At 42.1% G+C, this 19,356-nt stretch overlaps 1 long non-coding RNA gene across 2 annotated transcripts; it reads right to left on the minus strand.

Moving 5' to 3' along the window:
* Window positions 1-2,559: 2,559 nt before the first annotated feature.
* LOC138159042 (uncharacterized) lies at window positions 2,560-6,451 on the minus strand. Of its 2 annotated transcripts, none has more exons than XR_011167782.1 (4): window positions 6,327-6,451; window positions 5,507-5,775; window positions 3,567-3,626; window positions 2,560-3,083 (listed from the first exon to the last, which is right to left on the minus strand). It is a non-coding gene; the product is annotated as an uncharacterized lncRNA (long non-coding RNA). The 2 variants fall into 2 exon arrangements; XR_011167781.1 differs by having other exon boundaries at window positions 2,561-3,083; window positions 6,323-6,451.
* Window positions 6,452-19,356: the final 12,905 nt, after the last annotated feature.

Raw genomic sequence — 19,356 nt, forward strand, 5'->3', positions numbered from 1 at the left:
CTTGCCCAGGGTGACATGACCAGCGCTAATCATAGGTGAGAACTGAATCAAGGTCTTGCTGATTTGAAGGCTGGCATTTTTTCCACCAGTGCCTCTCTGTACCTGTTGTCAATGATATGGAATATCAGTGACACACTACTTAAGAAAGACTCATCAGAATAAAGACTCTTGGCCTGATGAACACATCCTCCTCCACCTTCCTCACTCCCACTCCCATTGTCGTGGGTGAATATTGTGTGTCTTAAGGTCTGAGTTCAAATCTTGTCCTAGATAATTACTGTCTATTTGACCCTGGGCAAGTCACTGAATCTGTCTGCCTCAGTTTATTCAACTATAAAATGGGGGTTAAAATAATGCCCACCCCAAAGGGTTGTTGTGAAGATCCAATGAGATAATATCTGTAAAATGCTTAGCACAGTGCCAGACATACACAAGGCATTTATTAGACAATTTCTCCCTTCTCCTTTTCTTACTCTGTTTCAGAAGCAGAGAGGAAGATGGCATTTCTCTTTCTGCAGGGTAAGATACCTCTCCTCAGCCCCAAGACTCAACAGGCTTTCTAGGGACCTGGATGAGGCCAGGCAAGATCCAGCTGTATGCTGAAGGATGAATGTTTCCCCGGAACCCTGCCAACAGGCAGAGGACAGGGAGTGGGAAAGAGAGATTGTCTCCCCAATTAACGAAAGGGTTCTTATATCTCAACTGCCTATCTGGCAGTGAAGGAGCCAGATTTCTCCCAAGGGTCCCAGGTTACTGTGGGACAGATATTTCCATCCCACGCGGTTCTGATAAATCTCTAACTCTCAACATGCAAAACAAATGAGTGTTGTTTTTTTGTCCTTCGCTCTTGAAATGGATTTCTGTTGGCTGCTGTATGGGGAATGGGGATGGGAAATAGTCTCATTTTCAGAGGCGGAATTGTGAAGAGGGAAGGAAAAGAATGCTGCAAGGTAGAAGGTTGTGTCCCCATTCTCAGCCCCCAGAGAGGAGAAAGATCCAGGCATCCTAAAAAAACAGGCCCAAACAGGGACTGTCCCTACAAGTCAGGAATGTCTGGCAGACCTAGCTCAGTCAGAAGGGCTTCCTCACTACTGAGAATCCTAGAGCAGGTGTTTAAGCCTGTCTCCCAGCCCCCTGCCCCCAGCCTCCATCCCTAAAGCACTGGGATTACAACCATCTGGCTCTTTTTTGTACACACAGCCCCAAATCCACGGCCTCCCTTTCTCCTCCACCTGGCATTCTCTGGCTCACAAAGTCATTGGCAATGAGGCAGGGGAAAGATAGATAAGAGAGATCTGGGAGGACACAAGCCCTGTGTACTCTTTAGGAAAGGAAGTGTGTGACTGACTGTGAGGAGAGGAGCCTGCCAGAAGGGACAGCAAAAACCAGAGAACCACTGGCCCCAAGAGAGGGACGGTCGGTGTATGCTCCCCAGCATCACAGCACAGCTGGGACCAGTTGGGAAAATGTCATCTTTTTTTCCCCCTTTGGCACAGATCATAGGCACTTGAGCTGGATAAGACCCCAAAGATCATTCAACCCTCTCATTGTACAGAGGAGAAGACTGAGACCTTGGGAGGTAAGTGACTTGCCCAAGGTCACATAGGCAGTTATCACAATAGCCAGGAGTTAAAGGAAGTCTGGTTTAACAGAGAGAATGATGGACTGGGAATCAGAAAGACCTGGGCTCAAATCCTGCCTCATCCACTTACTGGCTCAGGTTCCTCATCAATGATGTCAAAGTCCCCTTTGGTTCTGACTCTATGATACCATGAGCTCAGGGTTTTTGATACTGAAGCTAGTGCTCTCTCCCTTACAGCTAAGATGGTAGACAAAGGTTTGGCTGGATATCTCAACCAGGAAAGTTTAGGGGACCTTTAAGGGGGCCAGAGTGACCTCATCATGAATGCCAAGTCTTTGGGTCTGTGTCACTTAAATACAAGGTACCAGATACACATGCTGTGACACAGAGACATAAACTTGGAATGCATGATGGCGTTACTTTGAGCCCCTTACTGACCTGGGTTCACATCTTAACTGTGTGACCTTGGGCAAGTCATTTAACCTTAAGCGAAACCCAGTTTCCTTATCTGTAAAATGAGGGAGCTGGACTAAATGGTTTTTGAATTCCCTTCCAACTCTAAATCAGTGATCCCATATATATAATATATATATATATAATATACATATAATATATACATATAATCCTATATATGTGTCAGGATAGATCTCTAAGGGAGGAGAACTTGACCTGCCTTGGCACTTTGAGAGGGAAGATGGTTTAGAGAGCAGTGACCCAAGTAAAAATTATCTCCCACTCTGGAGCCTCCTAAAAATTTGCCCTCTCCATTTCTGGTGGTTGTTCTGCCATAAACTGTGTAACATATTTGTGCAAAGTACTTTGCAAATTTTAAAGGATTATAGAAGTGTTAGCAATGACAACAATGATGACGTATATGCCTGGGCCTGGATCTAAACCTCTTTGGACCTCAATTTCCTCTTCTGTAAAGTAAGGGGATTAGATTAGCTGGCATTTAAACTCCCTCCTAATGCTAGACCAGAGGCTAATAACCTTTTTCTATGTCATAGACCCCTTTGAGAACTCTGGTAAAGCCTCTGGACCCCTTCTCAGAGAAATGCTTTTATTTTTTTCCACTTAATAGTATTTTTTTCCAATTACATGTAAAGATAGTTTTCAGCATTCACTTTTGTAAGATTTTGAGTTCTGATTTTTTATTCCTTCCCCTTCCCCAAGATAAGCGAGCAGATATAGGTTATACATATGCAATCATATTAATCATATTTCCACATTATTCATAATGTAAAAGAAGAATCAGAACAAAAGTGGGAAACCATGAGAAAGGAAAAAAAATAAAATAAAAGTGAAAATAGTCTGTTTCAATCTGTGTTCAGACTCCATAGTTCTTTCTCTGGACACAGCTAAGCATTTTCCATCATGAGTCTTTTGGAATTGTCTTAGGTCACTGTGATGTTGCTGTTACTGTGTACAGTGTCCTCCTGGTTCTGTTCACTTCACTCAGCATCAGTTCATGTAAATCTTTCTGGGTTTTTCTGAAATTCGCCTGCTCATAGCACAACAGTATTCCATTACATTCATATTCAACTTATTCAGCCATTCCCCAACTTATAGGCATCCCCTCAATTTCCAATTCTTTGCCACCACAAAAAGAGCTGCTATAAATATTTTTGTACATATGGGTCCTTTTCCCCAAATAATGTTTTTTAATGTATGAAGGTGTCCCCAAAGTCTGAATGCAGTTTAGTGCTACTAAAGCATTAATATGCACTAAAACTTTCAGGATATCCTATATATAGGATTACAAAGGAAACAAAAAGTTAGTGAAAATACAACCATAATTTTTCCCCATCCAAATTCATGGACCCTTAGATCCAACCACAGATCCCTTAGGGGTCCATATACCAGAAGTTAAGAACCCCTGCTCTAGACCCTAAGACTTCTAAGATCCCTTCCAACTCCAATATTCCAAGGCCACCAGGTTTGGAGTTAGAAGACTTGAATTTGAGTCCCACATTCCAGTACTTACTTGTTATGTGACTGCAAATAAATCACTTCACTACAACCCCCTGAGCCTCAATTTTCTCATCTGTAAAATGGGGAGAATAACATTTATATTAACTATATCAGAAAACTACTGTAAGGAGAATTATAATAAATTGTAACATGTTCTACAAGTATGAGAGAAGCAGAAGGAGGAGGAGGAGAAGAAGAAGAAGAGAAAGAATAAGAGAAGGGGAAGAAGAAGGAGAGAAAAGAGGAAAAAGAAGAGGAGAAGGAAGAAGAGAAAAAGGAAGAAGAAGAGGAGGAAGGAGAAAAAGAGGACGAGGAGGTTGTCTACGGTTTGTTAATATTTTCAGGGAGAGATAAATCCTAGAAGTGAGGGTGAAGGCTCAAACCTTCAGATAGGCAGTGACACAGGAGGTCTAATTTTCAAACCTTGCCTCAGATGCAGGGATACTTGTCTTGGTTCTCTTGAAGATGCCTGAGACCAGGCCTTGAAAGCCCCTCTGTGTTCCTGCCTGTTTACCAAAGACCCCTGATCACACACTGGTCTCTGCCCCATCTGTTTAACATACCCAGCAGAATTGTTTATGGCATCTTCTTAAAATTTCAAGTCTAGTATGGGAAGCCTGCATGGCCACTCAAACTAGGGACAGGGTGTAGTATGGAAAGACACTGGCTATGAAGCCAGAAAACCTGAGCTCAAATCCTGCCTTTGATGCTATGTAGGTGACCTTGGGCAAGTCACTTCCTTTGTTTGGGTCTCTCATTTCTCATTTATAAAATTATGAGGAAGTTGGACTAACGGTGCTAAAATTCATTCTTGCTCTAAATCCCATGATGCTAAGTCCGAGCACACGTGTCCACATGGCTGCATACACAGGCTCGGCAGGGATGGGCTGGGGTGGGGTAGGTGATGCTTGTGTATATTTATTCCTAACACTCTGGGGGGTCTGGATTCTTCATTCCCCTGCCAGGTTATTTCTCCCCCTCTGGGGATCCTGCTGTTTCATGCCCCAAGGTGGATAAGGCCAGGAAATTTGCCCCTGTTCCCAGAAAGCAGCAGGCTCTTTCAGAGAAAGGGTTGTTCTGCATTCCAGGGTGGCCACCGAGCCCCTCTGATAATTGGAAATCCATGTGTGGGCAGATGGGAATGTGGACAAGGGAGATTTCTGTTTGATGTGCCCTGATGGGGAAGGCAGAGGCAGTGGGGAGAGGAAGGGAGAAAATTGGAAAATCCAAATTCTGGAAGGAAGAGACCTCCTGCCTTAGCCTGCTTGCTCTCCGCTCCCCATGTCCCACAAAGGATGAAGCCTTTCTTGCCACTCGGCTGGATAGGCATCTTCAGAGTCTCCCACAGCCTTCTGTGGTGAAAGTGTTCAAGAACAGAAACAGTCATAATGTTCTCTGTGGCAGCCGATCTCTCCTTTTCACAAGGAATCAGAGAAGGGCAGAAGGACTTAAAAGTACCTTTGGGAATCTTTTAGTGATGACTGTTCTTAATTTGAGGTCGTTTGTTTGTAAAAAATCTATTTTAATAGAATTGGTTCCCTTGGTAATCCTATACACTTTATTCTATGCATTCTTCTGAGAAGGGTCCATAGGCTGCTCAAGGGGTCCAGGACACAAAAAGTTTACAAACCCCTTGCTTCCAGTCAGATCCCCTCAGTTTTCAGAGGTAGAAACTGAGTCTGATTCATGTGAAAATATGTGGAGTCGTGTATGACCTGAATCAGACAGCTTGCTGTCTTGGAGAGGGGAAAGGGAAGGGAAGGAGGGAAAAAAAATTTGTAATTCAAAGTCTTATTAAAGTCTATGTTGAAAACTAATATAATTAGAAAAAAATAAAAATATAAAATAATTCAGAAAAGAGAAAAAGAAAAGAAACTGAGTCTGAGTGAAGAAAAGGGGCATGCTTAAAGTTATCTAGCCCTGAGAGGGTAAAGTAGGTGGTATTGTTATTACCATCATTTTATATAGGAGGAAACGGAGTTTCAGAGATGTAGTTACTTGCTTATGGTCACACAGTTAGGTCTCTTCATACTCCACAACAGCTGGAAGAGTCCGTATCCATTAAGTAGTCTCTCCTTCTATGGAGACGTTACTAAGCTATCCCATAGCTTTCTCTTCTCCAGCCTCATTGCCCAGTTCCAGTTCCATGGACCAGGGCCAGCCTCGTGGATAGACAGGCATAGTAGGGGAGTCGCTTGTGATTAGAAGGACATGATAGGATGCTGGAGAGAAAGGATAATAAAGAGAGGGTGGAGAGTAGATACCTTCCTGAGAGAGACGTCCTCATCCCTAAGCTCATTTCGTTTCCCACCCCTCCTCCTGGCCCCGGATATTGCTGGCGCAGGGAAGGGGCCCCCCTCTGTGAACCCTTCCAACAGGTGCTGGTATATGGAGGGATAGGGTAGCGGGGCGAGTCGGGGGGAAAGCATCTTTCTTAGTTCAGCCCAGCTGCAGGGGAAAAATAATCCAGATGTGGGGTGAGGCCCAATTTCAGAGGAATGCGGGGGTAGGGCCACGACCCCCGCCTTTCCCACCCTTTCCCTCTCCCTGAGATGCAGGCAGCTGGTGGTGTCGGGAGCTCCTTCAGTCACTGATTAACAGAGGGAAAAAGCATGGGCTGAAACCCAGCCTTTCATTCACACAACTTCTGGGAGAGTTCCGTCAGCACCAGATGGGTCCCCCATCCCTGACACCCCATCCCAGAGGCACCCTGGGCCTCCCGGTCCGCCTCCGAGCTTTCGGGGAGCGGGCTTTCCCCTGCCGCATTACCTACACTTTCGCGCTTCCCACTCTGATCCTTTCTTTTCTTTTCTTCTCTGGCATCACAGCTTTTACTGTCTTCCTCCCCACCCCCTCTTCTAGGGCTTAGAGACTTGGCTGGGTTGACTACAAAGCCCCAGCTGTGAAGACAGGAAGGGGACCAGAGCTGCTTTAACTCCAACTATGAAATAGGCACATTTCAGGGATCCTTCCTCCACGACACCTGATTAATTTTAAAGTAATAATAGCTAACATTTATTTAGAACTTTTAACTATGTGTCTTTACTGTACTAAGGGCTTGACCAACAACCCTAGGAGGTAGGTGCAGTTATTATTATCCCCATTTTACAGATGAGGTAACTGAGGTTAAGTGATTTGTCCAAAGGCACACAACTAGTGTGTCTGAGGTAGGATTTGAACTCAAGTCTTCTTCATGCCAAGGGTGGCTAGGTGGCACAGCAGATAGAGTGCCAGACCTGGAGTGGGAAAGACTCATCTTCCTGGGTTCAAATGTGACCTCAGACATGTACTAGCTGTGTGACCCTGGGCAAGTCACTTAACCCCATTTGCCTCAGTTTCCTCATCTGTAAAATGAACTGGAGAAGGAAATAACAAACCACTCCAGTATTTTTGCCAAGAAAACCCTAAATGAGGGTCACCAAGAATCAGACATGACTGAAACACAACAAATATACACATACATATATGCCTATATATTAATATAAGTGACTTCCTTTGTAACCTTATGCATTCAAAAACATCATTCTGAGGAGGGGTCCATGGGTTTTCCCAGACTACCAAAAGGGAGGGTCCATGACACAAAAAAGGGAAAGAGCCCTGATTTAGTCCAAGTCCTGCATTTTCCAGGTGAGAAAACCAAAGCAAACACTAACCATCCCTTTAATAATGTATTTTAAAATTTTGCCAGGAAATAATTTTGCCAAGTTCACTTGCTTATGGCTGGCAGACTCTATTATCTCACCTTATTTTGAAAACCTGGACAGCACTTGTCCTTTCCTAGCCCTGTGGCACTTGCCCTGTTCTCCACAATCTCTCAGCTATCACTGATAGTCACTTGTCAATCACATTTGTTGGATGAGGATGTGGTTCATTTGGATCATGGGTCTTGATTTCATCAATGGTAGCAAGAAGCTCTCTCACTATTTCCTTAATTATTTTGGGTGTCAACTACCTATTAGCCAATTTTGTCCTTCCTAGTTTAGAGGTCATTCTCCTTGGAAGAGAAAATAGGAAGCAAGATAAGGACTGAGCATCTTCGCTTTCTCTCTGTTCTTGGTTATTATCATCCATCTACCAAAAAGAGTGATCCTATCATTTCTTTGATTTTCCTCTTTTCTTTAGTGTAGCCTAAACAGAAGACCATTTTTATTGCCATTGGGTTTTTTCAACAGTCACACATCACCATGAGCTCTAGCACTCCTGACATCACTCTGAGGTCCTTTGTCATTATTCCATGTTTACTTTCTATAATCAGCGTCTGCTTGAATCTCCTTTTTAAAATCTAACTCGAAACATGAAAAATTATGAATAATAATGGTCATCCCAGTAACAATGCTATTCTAGCAACCATGAAAAGTAACATCTAGAGAAATGCAAGTTAAAGCAACTTACATTCATCAAATTGGCAAAAGATGATAAAATAAAAGGTAAAAAGCATGATTGTTGGGGGCACAGCAGAAAAAAAAAAGGCATATTAATATGCTATTGGTGTAGTTGTGAATTGGTCCATCCTTTCTGGAGAGAAATTTGGAACCATATCCCCAAAAGAAAACTAAACTATACCTACCCTTTAATCTAGAAATATTACTTTCTAGGCCAATACTTCAAAGAGATCAAAGAAAGAGAAAAAGAATCCATAGGTACAGAACTACTTTTAGAAGTTATTTTTGTAGTAGCAAAAAACAAAACAAAACCATGAAATCTAAGAAGGTGTCCAACTATCAGAAATGGTTAAACAAATTTTGGTATATGAATATAATGGATATTGTTATACAGTGAGACATGATGAAATGGATGGTTTCAGAGAAAACTAGGAAGACCTTTATGAACTGATACAGAATGAAGTGAGGAGAAGTAAGAGAACAATTTATCTAATAACAACATAATCAAGAAAAACAACTTTGAAATATTTGAGAATTCTGATCAATGCATTGATGAACCATGATTCCAGAAGACCAAAGATGAAGCATGCTACCCACCTCCCACCAGAGAAGTAATAGGTCCAAGATATAGAAGGAAACAAACATTTTTGGATATGGTTACATGTGAGAATTTACTTTGCTTAGTTTTGTATACATGCATATTCAGATTTTCTTTTCTTCTTCTCTGCCATTGCTCAATTGGGAAAGGGATTAAGGAGGAAAGAAAATAAATGCTTGTTAACTTAAAAAAATAAAATAAAATTAGATTGATTTTTAAGAAAATGCTGAGTTCTCTGTGAAACCACTTTGGTTTCCTAAGAGAATTCCTGATTTTCTTCCTCCTAAAAATTATTTCCTTTTGCAACTTCAGAATTTGAGAATTTCCTAGTCCTTCTAGGCTAACTTACCCTGCAAAATTTTGGTCCAGGGGACTGTAATTATCCTTCCTCCAAACCTTTTGAAATCTCTGTGCCCCAAATCTAAGACGCATAGCGGACTCTATCCAGTTTTCCTTTCCCCTTTTGTAACCTCTGGGTAGCAGCAGTCATTTTCCCACAATTTTCCCATCATTTCTTCCACAGCAACCAGCTTCTCCTCATTAGAGAGAAAAAGACACAGAACAGAATGTCCTTTTCTTAATTCTTCCCTCTTTTGAAGGATGAAATTATCATTAAGGCAAGTTAAGAAGTTATTAGCTGCTCTGCTTTTGGCAGAGAGTGAGATTTTCAGCAGATGTCTGGATAATCAAAATCCTCCATTACTATGATATCATGCCTCTTTGCTGGGCTTGTAATTTGGTTTCTCAGTTCCTCACCTATTTTCTCTTTATGTCCACACAATTCATAGTAAACTCAAATGGCAACATTGCTTCAATCCATCCCCTTTGTTGATTTTCTTTTTTTTAAATAATATTTTGTTGTTTCCCCAATTATATGTTAAAACAATTTTTTAACATCTGGCTATTTTTTTTTTTAAGTTTTGAGTTCCAAAATCTGTTCCTCCCTTCTTGCCCCCCCCCCTGAGACAGTAAGCAAATATGTATAATCATGTAAAACATTTCTGTATTAGTCATTTTGTACAAGAACAAAAAAAAACCTGGAAAACAATATGGGAGAAACTAGGTATAGACCAACATCTCATATCATATACCAAGGTCAAAATGGATACATTTTACACATAAAGGGTAAAACCAGAAGCAAATTAGGAGAGCATGAACTAGTTTACCTGTCAGATCTATGGATAAGGGAAGAATTTAGGGCCAAACAAGAAATAGAGAGCATTATGGAATGTAAAATAGATAATTCTGATTATGTAAAAGTAAAAGCTTTTGTGCAAACAAAACCAATGCAGCCAAAACTAGAAGGAAAGCAGAAAACTGGGGGAAAAATTTGCATCAAGTATTCCTCCATTAATTTTTACCTGGATGTTGTCCACCATTCTTTCTCTCTTTGGTTCCTGAGTTTTCTCATGAGTGTACCTTCTTGATATACATTACTACCTTTGTTCCTATTTTTTTTTGTCTATTCCATTTCTTTTGAATGAATGAATGAATGAAAAAACACTTACTAAGCTCTTTTTTTTTTTGCAAGTACTGTGGATATAAATAGAAAAACCAGATAGTCCTTGCTCTCAAAGAGATAACATTCTAATTTGGGTAGCTAGCTAGCTGGATAGGTAGGTAGGTAGGTAGGTAGGTAGAATCAACTTCCTGAGTCCAGGTCTGGCACTTTATCCACCGTGCCTCCTGTCTGACTTGGTTCTAATCTAAACTAGAACATACAAAAATGGAATCCCTAATTCCTGTAGGGCAAATGTAACATTCCAGTGGTCCTTAGGATTTATCAGCAAGGTAGATGGTAAAACCCAGGAATCTTTAAGGCACAGGGACAATGCAGAAGGCAATGTCCAGGAGTCTGGGCAGTAAATATTTAGAATAAGGTTGAATGAACCTCTATCCTACATTCAAAAAGATTATAATTGGTGACTTCTAGCTTATCATAGTGATATGAATGGCCATGTCCTCCCCACAGCCAGTGAACTAGAGGAGCCCCAGAGCTAAGTAGCTTTAAGTTGGTTCGTGAATTCCCTAAAAAGAGCTCCACAGTATCTGGTTGACTTTAACCTTCAGAGTCCAGTGCAATCTAGGCAAGAGAGCATGTGAGGGAGGGAAAGGAAAGAAGGAAGGAAGGAAGGAAGGGAGGGAGGGAGGGAGGGAGGGAGGGAGGGAGGGAGGAAGGGAAGGAGGGAGGGAGGGAACAAATATTTATTGTCACTATGTGCCAGGAAATGTGTTAAGTGCTAGAGACAGAAAGAAAGGCAAAAGACAATCCCTGCTCTCAAGGAACTCACACTAATGAGGAAGACAACATAACAACTATAATTAGCATTTGTATAGGTTTTTCTGAAGAGCTTCACAGCACCTCTATGAGATACTATTATTGTCCCCACTTTACAGATAAGGAAACTGAGGCTAAGTGACTTGCCCAGGGTTACACAATCAAGTAAGTATCTGAGGCAGGATTTGAACTCAGAACTTCCTGAGTCCAGGTCTGGCACTTTATCCACCGTGCCGCCTGTCTGACTTGGTTCTAATCTAAACTAGAACATACAAAAATGGAATCCCTAAGGCCCAGCCCAGGCCTCTGCTGACAAAGTTCCACTTAGGAAGTGATTGTGAGGAAGTCTGGATTCCATGGCCGGGAATGTGAGAGGAGAGGAGAAACAAGGAGAGAAAGGAACCCTCTGTGAATGGCCTCAGTTTGTTCAGTGAAATCTGAGGCGTGGTTTTCAAGGAGAGGTCAAGGGGAGAGGGAGCTATGGGAGGTCTGGGAAGGGATGCAAAGGTTTGGAAGAGTCACTGTGGTGAGTGGGACAGTGAATCAATTAGTGAGGTGGGAAAGGATTGCCTTGCCAAAGTGAAGGTTCCATCGAAATTATATAACATACACTTGTAGTGGACCTAATCGTGGTCATCTCCAGCTCTGTTCAGCAGCATGTAAGTAGCAACAAAGGAAATGGATAGTGGGTTTTTGGCAGTCACACCTCCCTCCTGTAAACTTCAATGACTCCCTACTATCTCCAGGATCAAATAGAAAATTCATTACTTGACTTTTAAAGCCCTTCACCACCTAGCCCCTTTTATCTTTTCAATCTTCTCATACTTTATTCCTTTCCTTGTACTCTACAATTCAGTGACACTCCCTTCCCTCTTCTTCCTTGCATAGGACATTATTTTCTAAACTCTAGACCTTTCCTCTGGTTGTCTCCCATCCCTGAAATACTCTCCCTTCTCACCTTGACCTACTACTGACTTTCCCCCAAACCAGCCTTCTGCAGAAGGACCCTTCCCAGTCCTTCCCTCCCCCAGTTCAGTGCCTTCTCTCTGAGATCACCACCCATGTGCACTATATGGATATAGTTGTTTGCTAGTGACCTGCCTGAGGGCAGAGAACATATTTTGCTTTGCTTTATATCTCCGCTGGTTGGCACCCTACCTGGCACATAAATTGTGCTTATGAAATGTTGCTGCTTCTTATTGTTAAACCATCCTACCCCTCTGAGACTCAGTTTCCTATTCTGTACAATAGGAATAATAAAACTTACCCCATCCACCTCATAAACAAAGTGTTTTGTAGACCTCAAAGCACTGTAGAAATGGTCTATAAAAGCACTGTAATTATGGTCTGTCAAAGGTTATTCCTTCCACAAAGCCTCATTATAAGTACTCTTCCCTCCCCCACCCACTTTGAAACCTCAGGCTGTTCTGGAAAATCCAGGACATATGGTCACAGTCCCTTTGGGACTTTTAATCAAGACCACACAGTTTAGCTCTTAATTGTTCTTTAATCATTTCCTGTGTGTTAGTCTTGTCTTTCCTTCTATACTGTAAGTTACTTGAATCTAAGAAGGTCATCAGTTCATTACAATTCAATTGAATAAGCATTTATTACACAGCCACTCACTGTTCGTAATGCCCCATATAACACACTGGGGACAGGGATAGAGTCTGGACCTACCATTTCTTCAGAATAGGGAACTCCCGAGTGAAGAAACTTCCTCTATCAAGACAAGTCAGCACCTTCTCAGGAACTTACAAAGAAATGTCTAGGTTAGGGCAGGCAGCTTGCTCAAGGTCATACAGTCAGTACATGCCCAGGAGAGTCAGCACTTGAACCTGCATCTTCCTGGTTCTGAGATCAGCTCTCTGCTACACTGCACTGCCAATCTCCAGTGCTGGGGTTACAGAGACAACAAAAATGTGTACACCTCAAGCATCTTAAATCCACCAAGTAGGGATAACCTCTAAGTTGTTGTTTGCTCAATCAGTCGGGTGCAACTCTGTATAATCCCATTTGGAGCTTTCTTGGCAAAGATCCTGGAGTGGTTTGCCATTTCCTTCTCCGGCTCATTTTGCAGATGAGGAAACTGAGGCAAACGGTGACTTGCCCAAGGTCATCCAGCTAGTAAGTGTCTAAAGCTAGATTTAACTCCGAAAGAGGAGTCTTCCTGACTCTAGGCCCAGTACTCTATCTACTATACCACCTAGATGACCCCTGAGTATACTGGGTATACAGTAGGCATTCAATACATGCTTATCAATCTTGGTAGGTCAGGGGAGAAGAGCTAATTGTATTGTATCCTCCAATCTAATCTAGCAACTACCAGTTGCACTTAAGGCCTGTGAGCATGAATTGGTAAGATCTCAGAGTTTTAAGGAACTAATCTAATCCAATGTGTATCTAAAGAGGAAAATTCTAAAATCTCTCTGATAAGTATCCATCCTCCAAATGAAGACCTACAAATGAGAACATCAAAACTGCTCCTATAGAATCAAGCACCACATTCTACCTTTGGATGATTATAATTGTTTTTAAAAATCCTCTTTTTTTCTGAGTCTAAATTGACTTTTGCAGCTTCTTCTCAGAGCTCTTAGGTACAGGAAGAACAAGTTTAATCCCTCTTCCATGTGACAACCTGTGCATAGTGAGGTGGATTCGAAATCAGGAGATCTGGGTTCAAGTACAGGCTCTGACCCTTACTGGCCTTGTGACTTCAAGTAAGTCACTTAACTTTGCTCAACCTATTTCCTCATTTGTCTAATGCGTGTGACAACAGATGGAGAATGGGCTGGTCCTGAGGGAGAATCCCTGGTGACTCCTGAAGTGCAGCCCATGTCTCCCTCACATCCTGATTTAAGTAAGCCAATAGAAAAGCAGGCTGTCATTTGATTAATTAATAAACAATTAATAATATTAATTAATAAGACAAGGACCTCCTTATTCTCCTGTGAAGAAGATACTTTAGAATAAACCTTTTGCATCCATCTGCCCCTACCCAATGGTGCCTATACTCAGAGAAGGTTTTTTTTTATATTCTTTATAATCATGTTCTCTTACTGTAGCATTCCTTCCCAGAGGTGGTCAAAGGATTTAAAGATCTCCATCAACCCCTGAATTTTACAGATGATGTAACTGAGGCCCAGAGAGCTTAAGTCACTTTCCCCCGCATAGTGTAGTACAGGAATTGGTGTAAGGAGACCTGTGTGTGACTCCTGACCCCAATACTTCCTAACTGTGTGTGACCTTGGGCAAGTCATTTAACTTCTCTTAGCCTAAGTTTCTTCATGTGCCAAATGGGAAAGACCATAATGGCCCCACCAAACTCCTAGCATTGTTGAGATGAAAGTGCTTTGCAAACTTAAAATTAATAGCTAAATGGGCATTGTTACTAGCTCTGGAGACAGAAAAATCTGAATTCCAATCTTACTGCTAATGATAACTACCTGTGACCTTGGACAAAACATTTAACCTCCATGGGTAGTAATTTCCTTATTTATAAAATGTGGGGGTTGCTGGGGTGGCTAGGTGATGCAGTGAATAGAGCACCGGCCCTGGAGTCAGGAGGGCCTGAGTTCAAATCTGGCCTCAGATACTTAATACAAAAACTAGCTGTGTGATTTTGGGCAAGTCACTTAACCCCAATTGCCCTCCAGAAAGCAAAAAAAGCAAAAAAAATGTGGGGGTTGGGCTAGATGGTTTCTGAGGGCACTTCTAACTCTAAGTCTATGTCCTTGTAATTTACTGATCTGCTCGGACTATAGCAAATCCCATGGAGAGTGCATGAATCTGAGCTGAGTTCCCCTGGATGCTTCTAGAGACAAACGCTCTTGGTACTGAAGGACTTTGGGATGAGACAGCAATCCCTCAGCCCCTTTGATGATAGTCAGGGCTCCACCACTACCCCCCAGATACGGTGGTTGGGTGGGTCAGTGCTGTCTGCCTGTATTTCTTTCCCTGAGCATAGGTGACTGAACAGTGATCCTGAGACTGACATTCCAACGTTGAGATTGGGAGGTTCAGAGCTAACAATAAGCAGTTTTCTGCAACTATGCTCTTCTCTGAGAAGATGACCATGAGAGGAAGATGAGACTGAGTCCTAACCCCAGCTGGCCAGAAGACATGAACCTTGAAGGAGTTGTTCAGACAGCCAGTGGAGAGTTGAAGTAAAGATAAAATGGCTATTCCCCCAGTCCCACAAAAATGTTTCATGCTTTTATATCTTAGTTATTAACCTCCTTAGGAGAGTCTAATAGATTTTAGAGGTTATTATTTCATGTTTTTAAGTCTTTTTCAATATGTGTTTTATGAGTCTCTTGTGTTTTTAGCATTTCTATTGTATAGAGGAAGAAAGTGAATATCTTATTCCTGATCTTCATTCTAAGTTGAGTTCCCTCCATTTGGGAAGGTCCTAGACATAAACCAAACAGAAGATTTAAATGATTTTCCCTTTGGCTCAGATGGGGTCAGAAACAATGAGAAAAGAACCTGACCTCTTTCTTTACAGTCCAGACTCCCCCAGCACTGAGCCCAGTGCCCATGTGAGCTCAGAGCTGAGAAGGTACCCTCAGGTCCTTTAAGTCAATGGGATCTGTTTTTATAGTCCTAAAATCCAATTATAACCACAGGTCAGAGATGGGATTTTTTTGCATGTGATTTTTTTTTCTGTTTTTTTTTAAATATACTTTTTATGTTTATTTTTAGTTTACAACATTCATTTCCACAAGATTTTGAGTTACAAATTTTCTCCCCATCTTTCCCCTACCCACCACCCCAAAACAGCGATCCCACTGAATACCTCCTCCCCCAATCTGTTCTCTCCTATATACTTCCCCATTCCTTCTCTGACTTTCTGGTAAGGCAAGATGGATCAGAGATGGGATTTGAACCTGGCTCCTCTGTCTCCAGAGTCTGTAACAATGTCCATCAATTTGTCCTTCAATTTAAGATTTACACAACAATTCTGGGAGTTTGGTGATGATAATATGGTTATCTTCATATTATTTATGAGAAAACTGAGGTCCAGAGAATTTAAATAACTTTCCCAAGGTCACAGATCTAAGAATCATGGAAATTCAAACAACAGGTTTTGTGACTCCTAAATGCCCAGCGTTGAGATTTATATATAGGGTCTCCGATTCCAAATCCAGGGCCCTTTTAACCATGCCATCTTGAAGGTTACCCAATTCCCCCCTGAGAAAGATCCTGCTCCCTCTGCTTTGACTGACTGTGATGATAACCTACAAAGTCTTTACTCTTTGTGTTTAAGTAATAGTGATATTTCTCACAGTTTCTATTCTGTAGTATCTGGATTTCTGCAGGAAGATAAGCCCTTATCTCTGTGGGGGCAGAGCTGGGCTTCACTCTGTACCACCACCCATCCAAGCACCTTCCCAGTCCCCTTCTGTTTGTCAGAGTTGGACCCGCTGAGCCAACGAAGGAGAGGAAGTGGTCATCTAGAGGCACCAAAGGTGAAGAAAGAGGAAACACAATCAGATGAAAAACCTTGGGTACTTTTCCATTCGCTCTCAGGGCAGATACTACATGCAAAGAGGACCCAGCCTGAATAAGAAAGCAGAATCAACTGAGCCCCAGCTACCCCAATGACATCCCCATGAGTGATAACAGCAAAGGATGCTGGCTGCAGTGGCACCAGTCCCTGGACTCATCTCCATGTTGCAGTGATTGCCAGACGAGTGAGGAATCTTTATTTCATACTTCAAGAAGGAAAAAAAGAATCAAATAAACTTTAGGTCTCAAGCGGAAAAAAGCAACTGATTGTTTTTTAAGATGATGGTTGCCATCCAAAGCAAACAATTGCCTTCCACTTACTCCACCACCAACATCTAGATGAATAAATCACGATATTAATAAACCGCATTGAAAATGAGATTCGCTGAATTCTAAGCTTCTGTCATTGGCTGCTTATTTCTAGAAATCCTTGCCAAAGGGCTGTGTGAGCTGAGCTTTAGCGGCGGGCAAGATCTAGCCTGCTAACTTATTTCAGCTTCCTCATCCCAGCAATAAGTACTCATTAAACACTTGTTAATGATCAGCTAACACAGACAGGGCTGTGGGGACTCCAACATTGGCTCTTAAAGCGAGAAAGGGTCTTGGTGAGGTCATTTCATCCATCCCTCTGCCTTCAGACAGCACTTCTGCCTTGACTCTTACAGAGACTAAATAACCTAAGCATAGAATTTAATCCCACCTCAAAAGATCCCATTGAAAAGGATTAGAATGTGAAAACTTGCTTTCCAGAAAGTTACTGATCAGCCCAGTATCTGCTTGCCAGTATTAAAGTGGAGATTTCCAAGGGATCCAGCTCCATATTTAAAGGAACTCAGACAGCTGAGGGGAAAGTTCCCGCCAGGTTTTTCTACTGCAACAATGGTTAAGGGAGGGGGAGAGGAATGTGTAAGGACAAGAGAGGGAAAGTCCAGCCCCATTTATACCCACCTCCAAGGCACACAGCGGTACCATATGGAATGTTAGCCACCTAGGAAATCTGGAACAGAAGGCTGAAAGAAAAAAGGACGCGGGAGGCAGAGGGAATGTGGGAAAAAAGAAAAAAGAAAAGAATTGAAGCAATACACATTGAGGCCTCCCTTTGACACTTATCCTTGGGTTCTGTGCTGAGAGCTGACCCTCATTGAAGGTGAGGAGAGCCTTGTAGACCTCAGGCATGGCTCAGATGCTTTGGATTCGATTTCATTTTGTAGTCAGTGACTACAGGGGGGACCCTGTTCTCTCCTGTCCCAGAACTCATGGTGCAATGAGAAAAACTCAACCCAGAGGGTCAGGGCTTAGGGATAGAACCACTCTTGGTTCTAACTGCCCGAGACCTTGGGCAAATCATGTGGGCTTGGAATTAGAGGACCTGGATACCTCTCTTCCTTTAAGACATATTTAAAGCATCATCTTCTACATGAAGCCTTTCATGATTCCCAAACTGTTTTGGTCGTGTCTGACTCTTCATGACCCCATTTGTGTTTTTTAAGCAATATTTTATTTTTCCGATTGCATGTAAAGATAATTTTTAACATTCATTTTGAAAAACTTTTGAGTTCCAAATTTTCCCCCTTCCTCTTTCCCCTCCCCCTCCCTAAAATACTATAGCAATTTGCTTACTATAGCAATTTGACATAGGTTATATATGCGCAATCATGTAAAACATTAGTCGTGTTTTGAAAAAAGAAACAGATCAAAAGGGGAAGAACCCATAAAAATAATAAAGTCAAAATAGTATGCTTTGATCTACATTCAGACTCCATCAATTCTTTCTCTGGATGTGGATTTTTCTTGATAATGATACTGGAGTGGTTTGCCATTTCCTTCTCCAGTTCGTTTTACAGATGAGGAAACTGAGGCAAATATGGTTAAATCACTTGCCCAGGTTCACACAACCAGTGAATGTCTGAGAATGGCTTTGAACTCAGGAAGATGAGTGTTGTTGATTCCAAGCCCAGGGCTCTATCCACTTTACCACCTAGCTGGCTCCTAACTGGTCCCACACAATTTACACCTATGGAATGTTGAAACTAGGGAATCATCTATTCCAAGCCCCTCATTTTACAGAAGAGGTTACCTCTTTTGCAAAGTCCAGAGAAATGATCGATTTCCCTAGGATCACTGAGTGAGTTAATGGAGAAACCAGGACTGGAACCCAGCTATTCCCCTAAAAGACAGTACCCCATGGCACTGGCAAATGGGTGAAGGAACTGTGACTTTTGTGAATGTAGGAAAACTACTCGTGTGGGGATCTCTTCCACCAAGGCAGATTAGGTCCTGGGTAGATCAGTAAGTCCAAGAGCACACAGAAGGTAGGTAGGCAGGACAGTGGATGGAGTGTGGGGTCTGGAGTCAGAAGACCTCAGTTCAAATACTGCCTCAGGTGTTTTATAGTTGTGTGGCCCTGGGCAAGTCACTTAACCTCTGTTTGCCTCAGTTTTCTCATCTGTAAAATGAGCTGGAGAAGGAAATGGTAAACCACTCCAGTATTTTTGCCAAGAAAACCCCAAATGGGGTCACAAAGAGACAGGACTGAAAATGACTGAAAGACAATGAAAGGTCACATAGACCTATATGTACCTGAAGGGCAGAGCAGACTTGCCCAGGGTCATGTAGCTAATAAGAGTAAGAATCAGGATTTGAATTCAGAAGTCTGTACATTATACTCTAATCGATCGAAAACATGGTACTCTGTGTATTCTGTTTCATGTACTTGCATCTTTTCCCTACAGCTAAATAGCAAACTTTTCAAAGATAGAACTATATCTTGTATTTTTTTTTCCACTCCCCCCCAGAGGACCTAGTTCAGGACCAGAAACATCATAGGTAGGCAATAAATGCTTATTGACTTGCTGTGGAATTCAGAATGCAGAACCTTTGCCTGTATCTCCATCTAAATGGGATTTAGCTACTGATGGGCCAAATAACCTGTGAGGGTCTGTGCACACTCACACACATGCACACATACATAAGACAGGCTATTTATCTTCCTAATCTGTTCCCCCTTCAAAAGTTCTCCCCAACTCTCCCGCCC

Source organism: Petaurus breviceps, unplaced genomic scaffold (assembly GCF_028583685.1).
Source record: "Petaurus breviceps papuanus isolate PSGF00001 unplaced genomic scaffold, PetGlider_PUasm1.0 175, whole genome shotgun sequence".
In the NCBI taxonomy this organism is placed as follows: Eukaryota; Metazoa; Chordata; class Mammalia; order Diprotodontia; family Petauridae; genus Petaurus; species Petaurus breviceps.